This window comes from Hirundo rustica, chromosome 1, assembly GCF_015227805.2.
Source record: "Hirundo rustica isolate bHirRus1 chromosome 1, bHirRus1.pri.v3, whole genome shotgun sequence".
Lineage (NCBI taxonomy): Eukaryota > Metazoa > Chordata > Aves > Passeriformes > Hirundinidae > Hirundo > Hirundo rustica.
Window position 1 is genome coordinate 24,735,975 of NC_053450.1, and position 14,975 is coordinate 24,750,949.

A 14,975-nucleotide genomic window follows, 5' to 3' on the forward strand; every position below is an offset into this window, starting at 1 on the left:
CCAATGCTACCGTCAAGTATCAGCCTCAAAAGAAACACCCATGATCCTGCTGCCTGTGGTCCTCGTCCAAAGTGCTGTCTGGGTTAGCTCCACTGACAGTGCAATGGAAGCAGCAAAAGACAGATCCTATCCAGCTCCAGCAATTTGCAGGGGGTGGCAGATCTACAGGAACTGCTCCACAGCACCACTGCAGGCTGCTGCTCCTGTACAGCCATTTAGACAAACCTAAAAACTTCTCCAAATTTTGAAAAATTTGGGAAAAATAAAGCAGACTAGAATCCATTAGGCTTCTTTAGATTCAAAACTTAAAAGCTGCTAATATTTCTCAGAAAAGAATTTGAGGTCCAGAAGGGAGAAAATGCAGGGTTGTGGTCCTTGCTCAGCACTTGGGTTCAGATTTCTCTCCTGGAGAAGTGCTGAAAGGCCAGCACAGGCTCCCGCCATTGACCTAATGGGCAACTTTGGTGGAGGAGCACATCATTTCCAGCTGCATGTCTGCAAGTCCAAGAGTCCCTCTTGGACTAAAAAAACTGTTGAGTCAGTGCATTCTGTCTCCACAACCTTTGTTTCTGATGAATCAGCATCTTGTGTTGGGGGAAAAAAAAAATTCTCTGTTGTAACATTTCCAACCTATTCTACTATCAATTACAAAATTATGGCTATTGCTATAAATGGTTTACATTGGAAATAATCAAGAAAGTCAGCCCAAATTGAGTATGCCTTGTAATAGGGAAAGTGTATCATTTTAAGCCTCCTAGAGTACATACAATTTCTCTGGGTTCCCTTGTTCTGAGTATTTAGCCCTGCAATTTAGGACTGTGTTTGAAGCCTGGCAGGTTGGGAGGTATGATACTAATGCATACATTGATTATGAATGCCTGGGTTAAATGAACAATTATTAACTGGTGAATGAGAGAGTTAAAGAATTTCTTAGTTTGCTGTTGCTGTATTTCCCAGTGACAATAATGAAAGCAAGCAAAAGAATTTTTTGGATGCAAGATTGTTTTTCCATGGATGAGGGATTACAGATTGGCTTTTTAACTTCAGCTTTTCCAAATAGTTTTTCAGTTATTTAATTTACTCTACATGGAGTCTATTGATTATTCAAGTTGGCAGTCAATTTTATAGGGCACCCCGCTGTTTCTTTGCTTAATGTAGTCAATGATTGTAATTGCTTGATCAGTGCAGCCCATGAAATAGGTTTTGTGTCTTTTTTACAATGCATTGATGGCTTTATCTGATGCAGTCTTGGCAGGGTCTAGGTTTTACAGCACGATCCTGAACTCCCAGAGGTCTCTAGATTAATGGCTATGGCTTTCTGTTGGAGCTGCTGATACTGCTCTCCAGAATGTATTCACACATCTGGCATGCCACACTTGGCAGTTGTGCCAGCTTTTTGTTGCGCAGTTACAGAATATCTCACCAGTGCCTAGTTAACTGTTTTCACTAAGGGAATGAGATAAAAAGCCATCCACAGAGTTGTTGGCACATGCTCTGTGTCATTGTAATCACAAATTTTTAATTTTTCTATTACACTTTTTATACGGCCAATTGATGTTTAGAAATAACAAAATACGCGTGATATTTGTTGTATGAACTCTGATTTGATTCCACAAAAGATTCCAAGCTCATTGTGATTTCCCACAAATGTCCCATTAACACTTTATTTCCAAAAAGAGGAATGAGTTTTCTCTTGTATTTTCAGCAGATAAATTGATTAAAATTACTTCTCTCTGGTTCAAATCTTTCTACAAACAGAAAGAAAATGTGAGTGGAAGAGCGGCAAGAGGAACCTCATGACCTTGCTTATGAGTGGAATAATTCTTTTGTCTGTCATTGGCTGATGTTAAATTACTTAAGCTTCATTTAGCTCTGCTTGAAAGTCAGTGTTTCATATTTGGTAGAATTTGAATAGTATTATTAGAAATGTAAAATGTAGTCCTAATAAGCAGGCCAAGAAAATGTACTGAAATATGCAACACAGGTGCTTAAATCCATGGACAATATAATTATATAGCATACATACACCATTTACAGTGCCTAAGGTGACATCCTGCCAAAAATGTAAAAGTGTGATAGATTTTGGACCAGCTGTGGTATGAACTGATTTCCTCAGCTGAGCATGACAAAGAAACTGGACATGTGCAACCCCTATATTAATTCTTTTCTCTCCAGGTAGTAAGCTGTAAATGCATAATGCGTCTTTGTGTAGAAAAAGTCTACTGAGAAGACATCTGGAATTCAATATTTAAAATTCCAAGTCTGTCTTTCCACTGAAATCTTAGTTATGTTAAGCAATAACACAGGAATCATATACATATATATATATATGCACAATATTAATAACTCACAAACCATGTGTGAACAATAAATAGCCTTAATAAAATCTGTCACAAGGGAAAATAATGAGAAGTACATGGAAAAAACTTTCAGTGTAATGGTCATTGTCTTGACATAACTACTGAAATATTTTATGATTTTATGATTTCTGATGATTTTGAAGTGAAATCCAGTCATATTCTAGAAGTCCATCCCAAAAACCTTTAAGCATATAAATAACTGCTCATGTGAACTGTTCCATGGAACTTGTTTGTCCCCACTTTATCAGTGTCAAGTCATTAAACAGATGGCTCCTCTCCTTCAAATACTACAAACGAAATATTTCCTTGGATGTTCTTTTCCATTTTGAAAAACTTAGTATTTTAATTTAATATTATCTTGAATCATTGGCTTGAAGGATTATGTAAACTCACAGGAATGGAGAGCCAAATGCCAGCATCAAAAAATCTTACCAGAAGACTATTAAACATAACTGTATTTTTTCCCTTCAGACATGGAATAAAGATACCATCACCTTTCCATGTTTCCAGATTTTTCTTAGCAGTTGTCATGCTTTTAAGTGTAAAAAAACTCAAAAATCCTGTATAGAATTCTACATTGAACATCAATCTTTTTCTGTACACTAATAATTTATGGTTTCTGGAGTTGGAATGATTTTCTTTAAACCCTTGATGAAACAATAAATAAGAGTAGCATAATTTCTTTACCAAATGGCAAGCCAGTCAAGGGGATTCTGAGAAATATTGATGGTGCTAAAAGGAAAAATAAAACACCATAAACTTATTTTTGTACTGTACTTTCAGAACAGTACATCTGCCTTTTCTCTTACACACTCTATTTTGCCACTGAAAATGAAAGGCGAAGAAGGAGAATGGCCAACACTGACGGATGAAAACATTGAAACAGGTCTGTAAAAGTTTTCTGCAACATTTTTTCCCTTAAAATTCACTTGCAAAAACACTATTTGTGTTTCAATTGCTTACTTTTCCTAGGGTGACTACGTAGATACTGATATTAATACTCAAGACAACCTGATACCCCTCAGTGGAAAGCACTGTGCCTGTTGTGGGCTAAACTCTGTATGCTCACTCAGACAATGACTGGACTTCTCCTGAAGCAGGTAGCACCTACAGTATAGCAGAAATCAACTCAGTACTTGTATGAAGAGTCTTATGTGAGGTATCTGTGAAAATGATGGATACCACGTTCAGTCAGTCCTGCCCCATAAACCCAGTGGGCATTTACTGTGGCTTTTAAAGGAGGCAGAAGGTAATCCATACATCTTTACTGCATGCCAAATTTATTGAATTCTCTTGGAGCATTGAACTGACCTTGAACTTTGTAAATCTGATGGAAAGTACTATGTCCCACTCACCATCTCGCATTCACAACTAATTCTTCACATGACATCTAGCTCTTTCAGTGCTGTCTCTGTTTCTGAAAGTCAGTCCTAGAAGCAAAAGGTAACTATCTTTCTCTTCATTAAATGATTTCTGAAATTCCAGATTTCTGGTTAAGTCACCACATGTAGGAACTGCATGGACCAGCAAGGTCTGAGATGGAGCCTTAGCTTTTCTTGTCTGCCTTGTGTGGCAGTCCTTGATTGTCGCTTGTGACCTGTAAATGTAGAATATCAGATGGCTCAGGACAGAATTGTCACAGTTGTCTAAATTTACTTAAGCACACTTAGAATTGTTTTGCTAATTTTTATTTTTGCCATAATGAAGAACATAGCTAAGAAATATATGACTGATTCTCCCTGAAAAATAGTCTTCTGAAGTAAACTATTCACATCAGTATGTTCCATAAGCTGTAAATAATAACAATTAAAATTACTGATTCTTAATTTGTTTATTCAATCTGTGGGCTAATTATTTTAAGTATGGATCCAAGACATAAAATCAACATCTTAAATGTGGTCAGCTTTTCCTTTCTGTCACAGTTTGTTTAAGGGACAGATAGGCAGCCCATAAAGTACGAGTGTACTGAAGTCTTCCTTGAGACAGATCCCACTTCCAGTAAAACCAGCAGGAGGGGACTTCTGTCAACAATTTAAATGTAAACTTCATTTGAAAAGACCAAGAGGTCATCCAATTAAAACGAAGTAAAATGGTGTAGATCAAGAGCAGAGCCTTTTCTTTCATTTTAAATTCTGTGTGTATAAGGCACATGATAGGAAAAGACCTTCTTATTCCTTTTTAAGCTAAATTTATAAGCTTCTGGAACAGGAGTCACCTCTGCCAAAGGACCATAACAGAGGTGTCTTCTTTCTTTAGCCTAAAGAATCTTAGCAGTACTGGTAACCTCTAGATGAGCCTTGCTGGATTTCCAAACCCATTGTCAGACTGCAATTGTCAGACAGGTGTCTAATTCTGGCCTAACCTTGGATACAGAAGTACTCTGGTAAGTCAATGGACAGAGGTGAGATTTAAAGAAAAAACCCTGATCTATCAAAAGTTCAGTGTGAGTCCTGTATAGGTCTTGTACTTTGTTCCCTTGTTTTTATGTATTTTACTGGAAATGAAGCTGACCTGAGCTGATTGTTAGTGAGGGCTGCTCAGCTTGTGTGTTTTGTAACAGGACACGACCAAGACATGGATTTGTCGGTGTTTTACATTTCTGTACCTTCCTCCCCATAAGCTGCATTCTTCTCATGAGGGCAAAGAAATACTGCCTCCATTTGTTAGAAAGCTGAGAAGGATGACTCACTTGATGTATTCTTGTCCCAAGTATTACTTTTGTAGGTGTAAATATTACATTTCAGCAATGGAGAGCTCAAAAATAATCTTTATTCTTGAAATATTTATACATAAAGAGCATTACTGAAATAGGAGTGCTTGATTACTTGGATTGGGTTACATGATTGTCACATACTTATTTTTAGTCCTTGTACTGAATGGTAACAGGAGACAAAGATTTAAAAAAAAAAAAAGGGATCGATTCATTGCTGGTGGATGTTAACTGTTAAACAACACGTGCTTATACAAACAGGAAATGGCACCCCTTTATTTTCAAATTTCTGGTCCATCTGAAATTTACTTCTATCTGGAACAGTTCATACTCTGCTACACAAAGTATAAAGATGGGCACAGTACTCTCCTGCCACATAAAGGTAGGGCAGATATACTGAAATGAGACAGACAAGAATGACCTTGAAGACTCAGTAGAATAAGTAAAGAGGAGTGAGCAAAGAATGCCCTGTGCCTCAGTAGCTGGTGCATGGGGCTGCCTCTCAGCAGAGTGAACCAGGGCAGTGCTCAGAGCACTGCATTATCTGTCCTGTTCCTATCTGACCACAGAGCATAGTCACCATCCCAGGTAATTACTTTTCTGGCACACATTGGAGTTTTTCCATCTGAGCTGTTTCCTGCAGGTACATTGCCATCAATCAGGCTTGTCCTTGAAGGCTTAATGATATAGAATTGCTGGGCATTTATGGGATATGCTTATGCCATTATCAGACAAGTTATCTAAACTTTTGCTTTTAGTCAGATCATTCCAGATTGATCCATCTTTCTAACAATACTTCAGCTGTTAATTGAATATGGGCAGTAATGTTTTCCATGTTTCTTAATTATTTTACTCTTCTGAACCAGGTTCCTTTAGTGGATATTTATTTATTCAGCCACAATGATGCATACACTTACTGACTGAAGCTGTATGAGCTCTAAAAACCTGTCTGTCTTCTGCTGAAAGCATAGCCCTGCTTTGAAAGGAGCCTGCAAGAGCAGCACAGAACAGCCACTTCTCTTGTGCCAGCAACCTTCATATCAAGTGTGTTTGGTTTACAAATGTAGAGTGATTTCTCTAATTTCAAGTCCTTGTTCTCTCTTACCTGTCATCATCACCACCAACAAAGTCCTCTTAGAGCTCAGTTGCTTCGTTGCCCATTGTCTCCAGAGACAGCCCTTAATGGCACCTGCGCAAAACCATGTACTCCCCTGGGCTCAGGCAGCTGGAAGCAGTGAGAATTGCCAGTGATCCTTCAGAAAACACATGAACGACTGAGCCTCCAGCCTGAGTAGCAAGAGAAAACGGTAGAAATGGCTTTTTCTGTCACTTGTCTGAGCAGATTGTTCCAAGTTCACAGAAGGAAAAAATCTGCTTTCCATTCTCTGGAGAAGAACATCATGTATTTTCAGGAAATCAGGATACCTCCCATATACCACCATCGCATGGCTTTGGGGAAGGGTGTCAGTGATGGGGTATCAGCACTCTGATGACACCAGGGCCTTTCCTCCAGATTTTGTTAAAAAAAAAAAAAAACAAAAAACAAAAAACAGGTACAGGCTTTGCAATGGGGAAAAAAAAAAGAAAAAAGAAAAGGAAAAAAAAAAAAAAAAGAGCAGCCAAGCAAATCTCTTCTTTTGTGTTTGTTTAGTTTTGAAAGACTTGCCTGAAGGTTCATTGGCGTTCCTACTGCAGACAGTTTGTGCCTGGGCTTCCTTGCAGAAAAAACGAGGGATTTTCCAGGCACGTCAATATGTCCTTGGCTGCACAGATACCTTTCATACAAAAGGCAGTTACAGCTTCTCCCGCTTTGCAAACAGTTGCTCTTTACTTATGCGCGCTGGCGCAGCTTCGCCCTGCGGTGTTTAACTGGTGCTGTTTATGATGGTTACATTCTTAACCAGTTTCTCTGATACACTCTCACGTTGTCAATACTGTCACACAGTTCTCCAGCAAGGGTTTTTTTAACTGATTTTCTCTACCTGTAGGTACTTTTTCCTCATCGTTCCACAACTACACTGGCTTTGTCTGCCTACCCATCAACAGTTTTTGAACCAATGGCCAAGTGTAACCCAAGGTAGCAATGTCTGTCTCAAAGAGAAGAAACCCCACCTATTTTCTGGAACTTATTGACAGGAGAAGCGAGACTTGAGCAGGGCCCTGCAGAGAGGAAAGGCTGGAGAGTGAGCTCAGACCATAATTTTTCTGCCTACCCACAGGTATGTGTGCCCAGTGCCAGGGACGCCAGGGTGGCAGCATGTGGCATCAGGTCAGCCCTGAGGAAAGACAGGGTGATATTAGGAGAAGCTGACAACCCAAGACTTGGACAGGTGAGCTCTGGGTTAAAACTAGCTGCATGACCAGAGCCAGAGGGTGGTGATAAGGAGTGCTACATCCGGTTGGCAGCCAGTCACAGTGGTGTTCCCCAAGGCTCAGTATTGAGGCCAGTTTGTTTAATATCGCTATTGATGATCTGGACAAGGGGATTGAGGGCACCCTCAGTGAGTTTGCTGGTGACACTAATTGGTCAGGGCTGTTGATCTGCTGGTAAGAAGGCTCAGCGGAGGTATCTGGAGAGGCTGGATCCAAAGAATCAGGGCAAAAGTATAAGGATCAACAAGGCCAAATCCTGCACTTGAGTCCCAACAATCCCAGGCAGCACTACAGGCTTGGAGCAAAGCAGCTAGAAAGTGGCCCAGAGAAAAGGACATAGGGGTGCTGGTCAGCACTGGATGAACATGAGCCAGTGTGTGCCCAGGTGGCCAAGGAGGTCAGTGGCACCCTGGCCTGCATCAGCAAGAGTGTACCAGCAGGACCAGGGCAGGGATTGACCCTCTGCGCTTGGTGGTACCATTGAGGCTGTGCCTCAAGTGCTGCGTCCAGTTAAGGGCTCCTCACTACAAAAAGGACACTGAGGTGTTGGAGCACGTCCAGAGAAGAGCAACAGACCTGGTGAAAGGTCTGGAGACTAAGTCTTATGAAGAGTGGCTGAGGGAGTTGAGATTGTTCAGCCTGGAGAAAAGGAGGCTCAGGGAGGACCCTGTTGCTCTCTACAACTGCCTGAGGGCAGATTTAGCCAGGTGGGTGTTGGTCTATTCTCCCAGGCAACCAGAGACAAGGCAAGACTTGAGGAAGTGACCTCAAGCTGTGCCAGAGAAGGTTCAGGCTGAACACCAGAAGAGGCTTTTTTACTGAAAGGGTTAATCATTGGAACTGCCTGCCCAGCGAAGTGGTGGAGTCACCATGTCTGTAAGTGTTCAAGAAGTAACTGGATGAGGCACTTAGTGCTGTGGTTTATTTGACATGGTGGTGTTCAGTGAAATGTTGGACTCAATGATCTAGAAGCTCTTTTCTACCCTTAGGGAGTCTATAAGTCTGTTACTCTAGGGTTGTGCAGGGGGTCCTGGAGAACACATGGAGGAATAGGGATAGCATAATGCAGTGCAACAGAGGTCAAATTCTGACCGTGATACTTTTGGGTGTTTACTTAGGGTTTTTTACTATTACTATACAGTCCTTTCCGCATAATAGGAACAAGAAGCTTGTCGACCTGGCAGAGAATGGCTGCTCCTCAGCGCATTAATCATCCCCCCAACCAGCGTTCATGCATGGGGTCCCGTGGTGGGCACCCAGTGAAGACCACCCTGCTCTGCAGCCTGAGAAACCCATGAGGCTCCACAGACACCCACATGGGAGACACCTTGAGGTGTGTAACAAATCATGAGGCAGCCTTCACCGGCTGTGAACCCCTTGCAAAGTGTGTACGTGGAGGCTGCAGATCCTTCTCTAATTGAAGAGCATCTGTGGGTCCCTGTACCATCCCCAGCACAGACACCAGCCTGCCTCTCAGCGGCTCCTAGTCTCCTCTTCAAAGCCCATATGTAAAGCTCACAGAAGCAGGGATGAGCATTGCACACTCATGAATAAGTGTAATTGAAATTCTGTTCATAGCTATTTGGGGGGGAAAAATTGCTGGTGTAATTAAAATGCACAGGGGAAAGAGAAGTAGCCTGTACAGACACATTATGTTACACAGCACCCACCCAGACAAAGGTCTTTGTCTATAAAAAGCTCAAATATGTCTGAGATAATTGCTGTTCATTGATTGTGCCTCTGAAGTGGAGTCATTCTGGCATATTCCACCTTGAGGCTGTCTTATGCATTTCTTTGAAAGGGAAAAATTCAAAAGTTCAAGTAAAGACACAAGTTCAGTCAAATATGTGGCAGTAAAATCTTGATTTACAGCATTAAGGTTGCTTTCAGCTGACCTAGCCCTGAGTGGTGCTGGGCATTTTTTGTCTGATCTTGTGTTAATGCTGTTAGCCTGTGTTTACTAAATGATTTAGCACTGAAATGTTGGGAGTTGCCAAATATTTGTCTTCTGTCCTTTATGAATATTTGAACAGCTCTTTCCTCAGCCCACTCTGAATGCAGAAGAGGGTGTTAAAAGTATCGCACTCCGGTAGCGTTGCTTTGCGGAGGCTGCCGACCAACAACATTCTTGCATCAGTGACGCCTTTGGCACTGTACTAAATAAACCAAAGGTAGGAGCACAAAAATGTGCTTGATAATGTGCTTGCATCTTGCTTCTTGTGTCCTAAAGAAATTCATATCTGAAAATAGAGGTCTTTAACTGGTGTATAATTTTTTGTTCCATCTCCTTTTAAATATAAAAGCATTAAATAACCCCTAGTTGGATCCATTCTATGCTGAATGCGACACCCAAAAAGGATGGGAACCTGAGTTCAAACCCAGACATCATCACAGATGTGTGAGATGAACTTGAGTATGTCTCCATGGCGTGTGTTTTGTCTAGACAAAAAAGAAGTGTGAAGTTTTTAATCAATAGTGTGTGTGCAAAGTGTATCATTTAAAACACCATGAAAGAACAAGTTTCCTGGATGTGGTTCACAATTTCTGCATGTAGCCTGCATTACTGCACCATCAGGTTTTCTTTTGTCACAGCATTTCTTACACTTGCTCTTTTGGGGAGTTTGCAGACCCCAGAATAAACAAGCACACCACTATTCATGCGCCCAGAAGTTGCAGCTCATTTCCACTTTCAAATGTGATTGCACAGGGAATCAAAGTTACTACTCCAGATTTGATTGGACCCAGCAATAGCAGTCTGCAATATTTTACACACAGGTTCAAAGTTGAGATTAATTTCTCAGAAAGAAGTTGACCCATAAAGTAGATAATTTTAAATGTCACTCTTCCTAGAAGGGCTGCAACTTTTCACCTTCTGTGACTTAATCTCATTCCTCATGGATAGGAAGAAATACACTTTTAGTGTAAAAGGCCCATCCCCATTTTGACAGAGCTGCTGGATTTATCAGGACTTGATTAGAATACATCTTGCCATCTCTGCTAGTTCAGGGCATATAATTCTTTATGTTTATTTTTCTTACATTCTAATACAAGGATACATTCATTTCATGTGAACTTATTTGTAATCATTTACATTTAGTATGTCTGGAGGAAGCCAAAAGTAATGAAAGGAGACACCTTTTCATTCATTATTTGTTTTTAAATATTCCTCATTTCTTTCTTCCTTTTTTTTTTTTTTTTTCCCCTATCTCCACATGCTGATATTGCATGCATGGCTTGCTCTCAGCTTGCTATGAAACAAGCTGGGGCAAGCCTCGTAATATGATTCAAATTGTAAATCTCATGTCTTGCATCCCCCAAACACCTCATCTCATATGCAGTCTGGAACCTTCATTCCAGTACCAATTAGACTAATATATCCACCCAGCTCCGATTGGGGTGATGGATCGGCTGGTGGGGGAAATGGAGGCGATTTTCTCAGCTCCTCTGCATTCCCATAGGCATGCAGCATTTGACAGATTGGGCAGAACTGCCACGAAAGAGTCTGACACAGATGGTGTAATTAGAAAATGCGAAGTGCGAGTGTGAAATTTATCTTTGATCAGCACCTCCTTGCCAGATTGTCATCTATGTTAATATGATGATGGCTTCTTGGAGATGGATAGAAGAAAACAGCAGCCTTGAGGAAGAAATGGAGACAGTTCACAATGTAGAGAAGATATTTTGTTTAACTCTGAAACTCAATCAATTTCAACATGAGTAAAAAGTGATTTAATGTATTTAATTCATAGGAAAACAAATTGAATCTAAATCTGATACCTTACTTTGTTAGGCCCATAATCAATATGATAAAATCTTAGGTTTTGTTGGAAGAAGACAGAGATTAATTTTTTATGAACGGTTAAATAAAAAAAAATCAATCTATACCTATAGGCACACTTGAAGCTACTATATCATTCTTTGTAGAGACCTAATGTAATCTAAATATATATAAAAATCATTACGGAGTTGCCTGGACAGTTTTAACTACTTAAAAGAATTTTTTTTTTTTTTTTTAAGCTTTGCAATTGCAACACCATCCTCTCTAGGAGGTCATGGAGTTTATCTGCATTCACTATAAAATCACAGAAATCTTTAGCTGTTTCATTTTCCCTCCTTATTCCAAAGGAAGGTTTTGACTCGACTGAGGGTGGGGTTTTTTTTTGTTGTTTGTTTGTTTGTTTTTTGATTAAAAGTGGATAAATATTCCTTGCCTGAGCAAAGCATTCTGATCATTCATCTGACATCTCCAGTTTTCCCAGGAATCTGATGCTCAGTGTTCTGCAGCAGAAAAGATCATCATTCTGTAGGTGCTCATGAAGCAAATGCTGCTCTTCAAACATGAGGAGATTTAGCCTGTGTGCAATGTAGGTATAATTTTCCGCCGAGAGAAACTGAGGCAGGGAGCAGGTAGGCACCACGCAATTGGGGTCACAGAGCAGAGTGTAACAGGGCCGCTGTCGCTGGCAGGACCCCTGCCCACCGGCTGGGCTCCCCTTCCACACCCCGCCTGGCAGCCACTGCGATCCTCTATTCGGGTGCTTCAGAAGGTTTAAGTTTACAAACCGCTATTCAGTAGTTCATTTTGCTAAAAACTGCTCAAATGTTCACATGAGTGGTGCTAATTTTCAGGAAGGTAAATTAGCATAATTAATGACCAGCCAAATTTGGGGGTAATACAGTATGTAATTAACATTAGAGAGTTCTGTTGTACCACCTGCCCCCACATTTCATTGTTGCAGTGTACGAACTGTACAGGAGGCTATTTTCCCCTTTGCTGCACTGAGCAGAAAGCAGCTTTCTTCATCAGAATAAGCCATTAGCTGTAATGGCATGTAGGTGTAATGGAATGTGCTCGAAACATCTGTGCTGAGAGCAGGGGAGAAATTGCTGCATGCAGTCGTAGGCCTTTGGGGAGCTTGATTAAGGATTGCTTCAGAGAACTTGAGATCTGGCTTGGGATGCAAAAAAGAGAAGAAAGGAAAATAACACTAATAGATTTACGGATGTACTGCAGGGAGAACAAAGGATTTTTAATTTTTTTTACTTCCCTTTATTGCTCTTATATTGCATCTGTTCTCTGTTGGGCTTTCTCTTATTGAATTGATCTGGAAAAAAAAAAAAAAAATGTAGCTCAAAATGCAGTTTAGCAAAAGACATCCTTGCTGCATAAACATGAAAATAGCTTGATTTTTTTTTCCTTTGTTTGCTAATGAAGACCTCGTTGAAACCACAAATAGTTCTAACAATAAATATTTATTGCTTATGACATTTGCTGAAATCTGTTTTCAAGTGATAGGTCCTCTATTTAGAAATCATGTAAAAACACACATTAAAAAAAAAAAAAAAAAACCCAAAAAATACCTGTACACAAAGACAATACTTGCTTTGCGTTATTTGCATTTCTGGAGTATTCATCTGCTCCTTGTGCTGACTTTTTTTTTTCAAGATTTCTTTAAAATGAATTTCTGATTTGTTTTTCTTCAACTCCATTTGTTTGCACACATTTTTAATAACCAGTGGAATATAAACTCTCAGTACACAACAAGAGTAATTGCAGAACCACTGGGCTATGTCAGTTCTGGCTATTGACCCATCAAACTGTAAAAAATCTGAAATGCTGTTTGCAGGATCTTAGGCAAGGTGACAGGGAGGAGAAAAGCAATGTTATAAAAGATTACTTTGATGCCATACAAATGTTTAAATGTTTGAAAATGGTAAAATGTTTGAAGATCCATATTACAGAAAAGGGAATTAATGTGCTACCTGGGACAGATGGGGATGTATCACACAGAAAATGAGAAACAAACGTGCAAATATTGTGTGGTTTAATGATTAGGTAAATCTTACACTTTCTAATTATAAATGACAACAAAGCACTATGTTCACTGGTATCCATCTTCCTTATGAAATAAGAAGCTTTCTGAGTTGGTGCCAAAAATGCCTTGCAATGAAGTTTAAAATATGTAAGGAGGCAAAAATGCAATAAAAATGCAAAAGCTAATAATATTATGGTGACTGGCATTGTTTACAATGTAGAGCACCTGCTGTTTAAAAAAAAAAAAAAAAAAAAAGAGAGAGAGAGAGAAAGAAAAAGTGAAATCATCAAACTGTTCTTAAATGGAAAATCTGGGCTCTCTGCCAATTACACAATGTGTTTCAGGTGCACTGTAAATAGGAACAATAAAAGGTGCAGGGGACGCAATTTCAAATGTTAAATCTCAGATACACAAGAAAATTATTTGATGATGCTACTTTGAAAGGAAGTCTTGGGTACCTTCCAAATTTCTTCAAAGTGGAAATACATTTAAATTTTTGTCTCTGTAAAAAAAGTTGTAAAAATCTAATTACCCCTTTAAAATAAATGATTTAAAATTTGATTAAATTAACCCCAAAAAGAAGAAGAGCGAAAAAAATCTAAGAAACCCACAAGGGACTTCCCTTTTACTAGTTTATTCAACATGGGAGATGCTTGGAGACTACAGTGAAACATAACAAGACCAAATTCTATGATATAATAATAAAAAGCTAAGCCCATCCACCCCCAGAGTTATAAATTTGGATTTCAGGAGGACAGTGGTGAGGTCTGGCTCATTGAGAGCAGGAATTTGATACACATTTCAGAGGAAAACTCGTATTGTCCCAGCACTGTATATCAGAGAACAAACCATGGCCAAGTCCATGTTAGGCACTGGATGCATGGAAATTTGTCATCAGCTAGCTAAAGACCAGGATTGAATGAATTTTTCTTGTGGTTGTAGGACTTCAGCTGTAGACAAGAGTTTTCTTACACATATAGAGACCAGAGCTGGGACGAAAATTGGCCTTCATTCATATTAGAAGGAGAGTGGGAAATTGTTTAAGTATGCATTTCTTTCTTTGGGAAAAATACTTTGGCTGTGTGTTTTGTTTCAAGAGAAAATAAGAAACTGAAGAGATGCCTTAAGCATTGTCAGAAAGTAGTTGTCAGGAGACTCTGAAATAAGTGGAATGAATGATGGCACATCCTCTGACCTTGAGTCCTGTACTGCTCAGCTCGGCTCATGCTGCTCCTGTCTCACCCTCTTCTCCCCTAGAACAAAGGGGGTTTGTCCCCACTGTGTTTGGGCAACAGTTGCTGACCTGTGCACCTGCATAGTGCTGTTTGGCAAGAGCCAAACTCCAGAGACAGGGGGAAGGGTTAAACAGTATAGATCTCATGGAGCAGTGCTTAAACATGTCCTAAGCCTGTTTAGTTTACTAGTATAGATGTAGCCTTGGAGACCAGAGACCAGATGCTGTGCATCTGCTGCACTCCCTGTAAGATCAGCCCTGATTATTTCCACACCCCATATCTACAGGGAAGGCCTGTAATAAAGCAGTAATCACTTTCCTCCCATCCTCACCTGGACCATGAGCCAGATCTTTGTTTCAGTAACCCTTGGATAAATCAATAATCCTTCTATGTGACTGAAATCAGACATACACTCTTACTCTTTCTTTTGGGTCTGGTCCTGCCAGTTTTCTGTTGTTAACACGAACAGAATCATATCTCT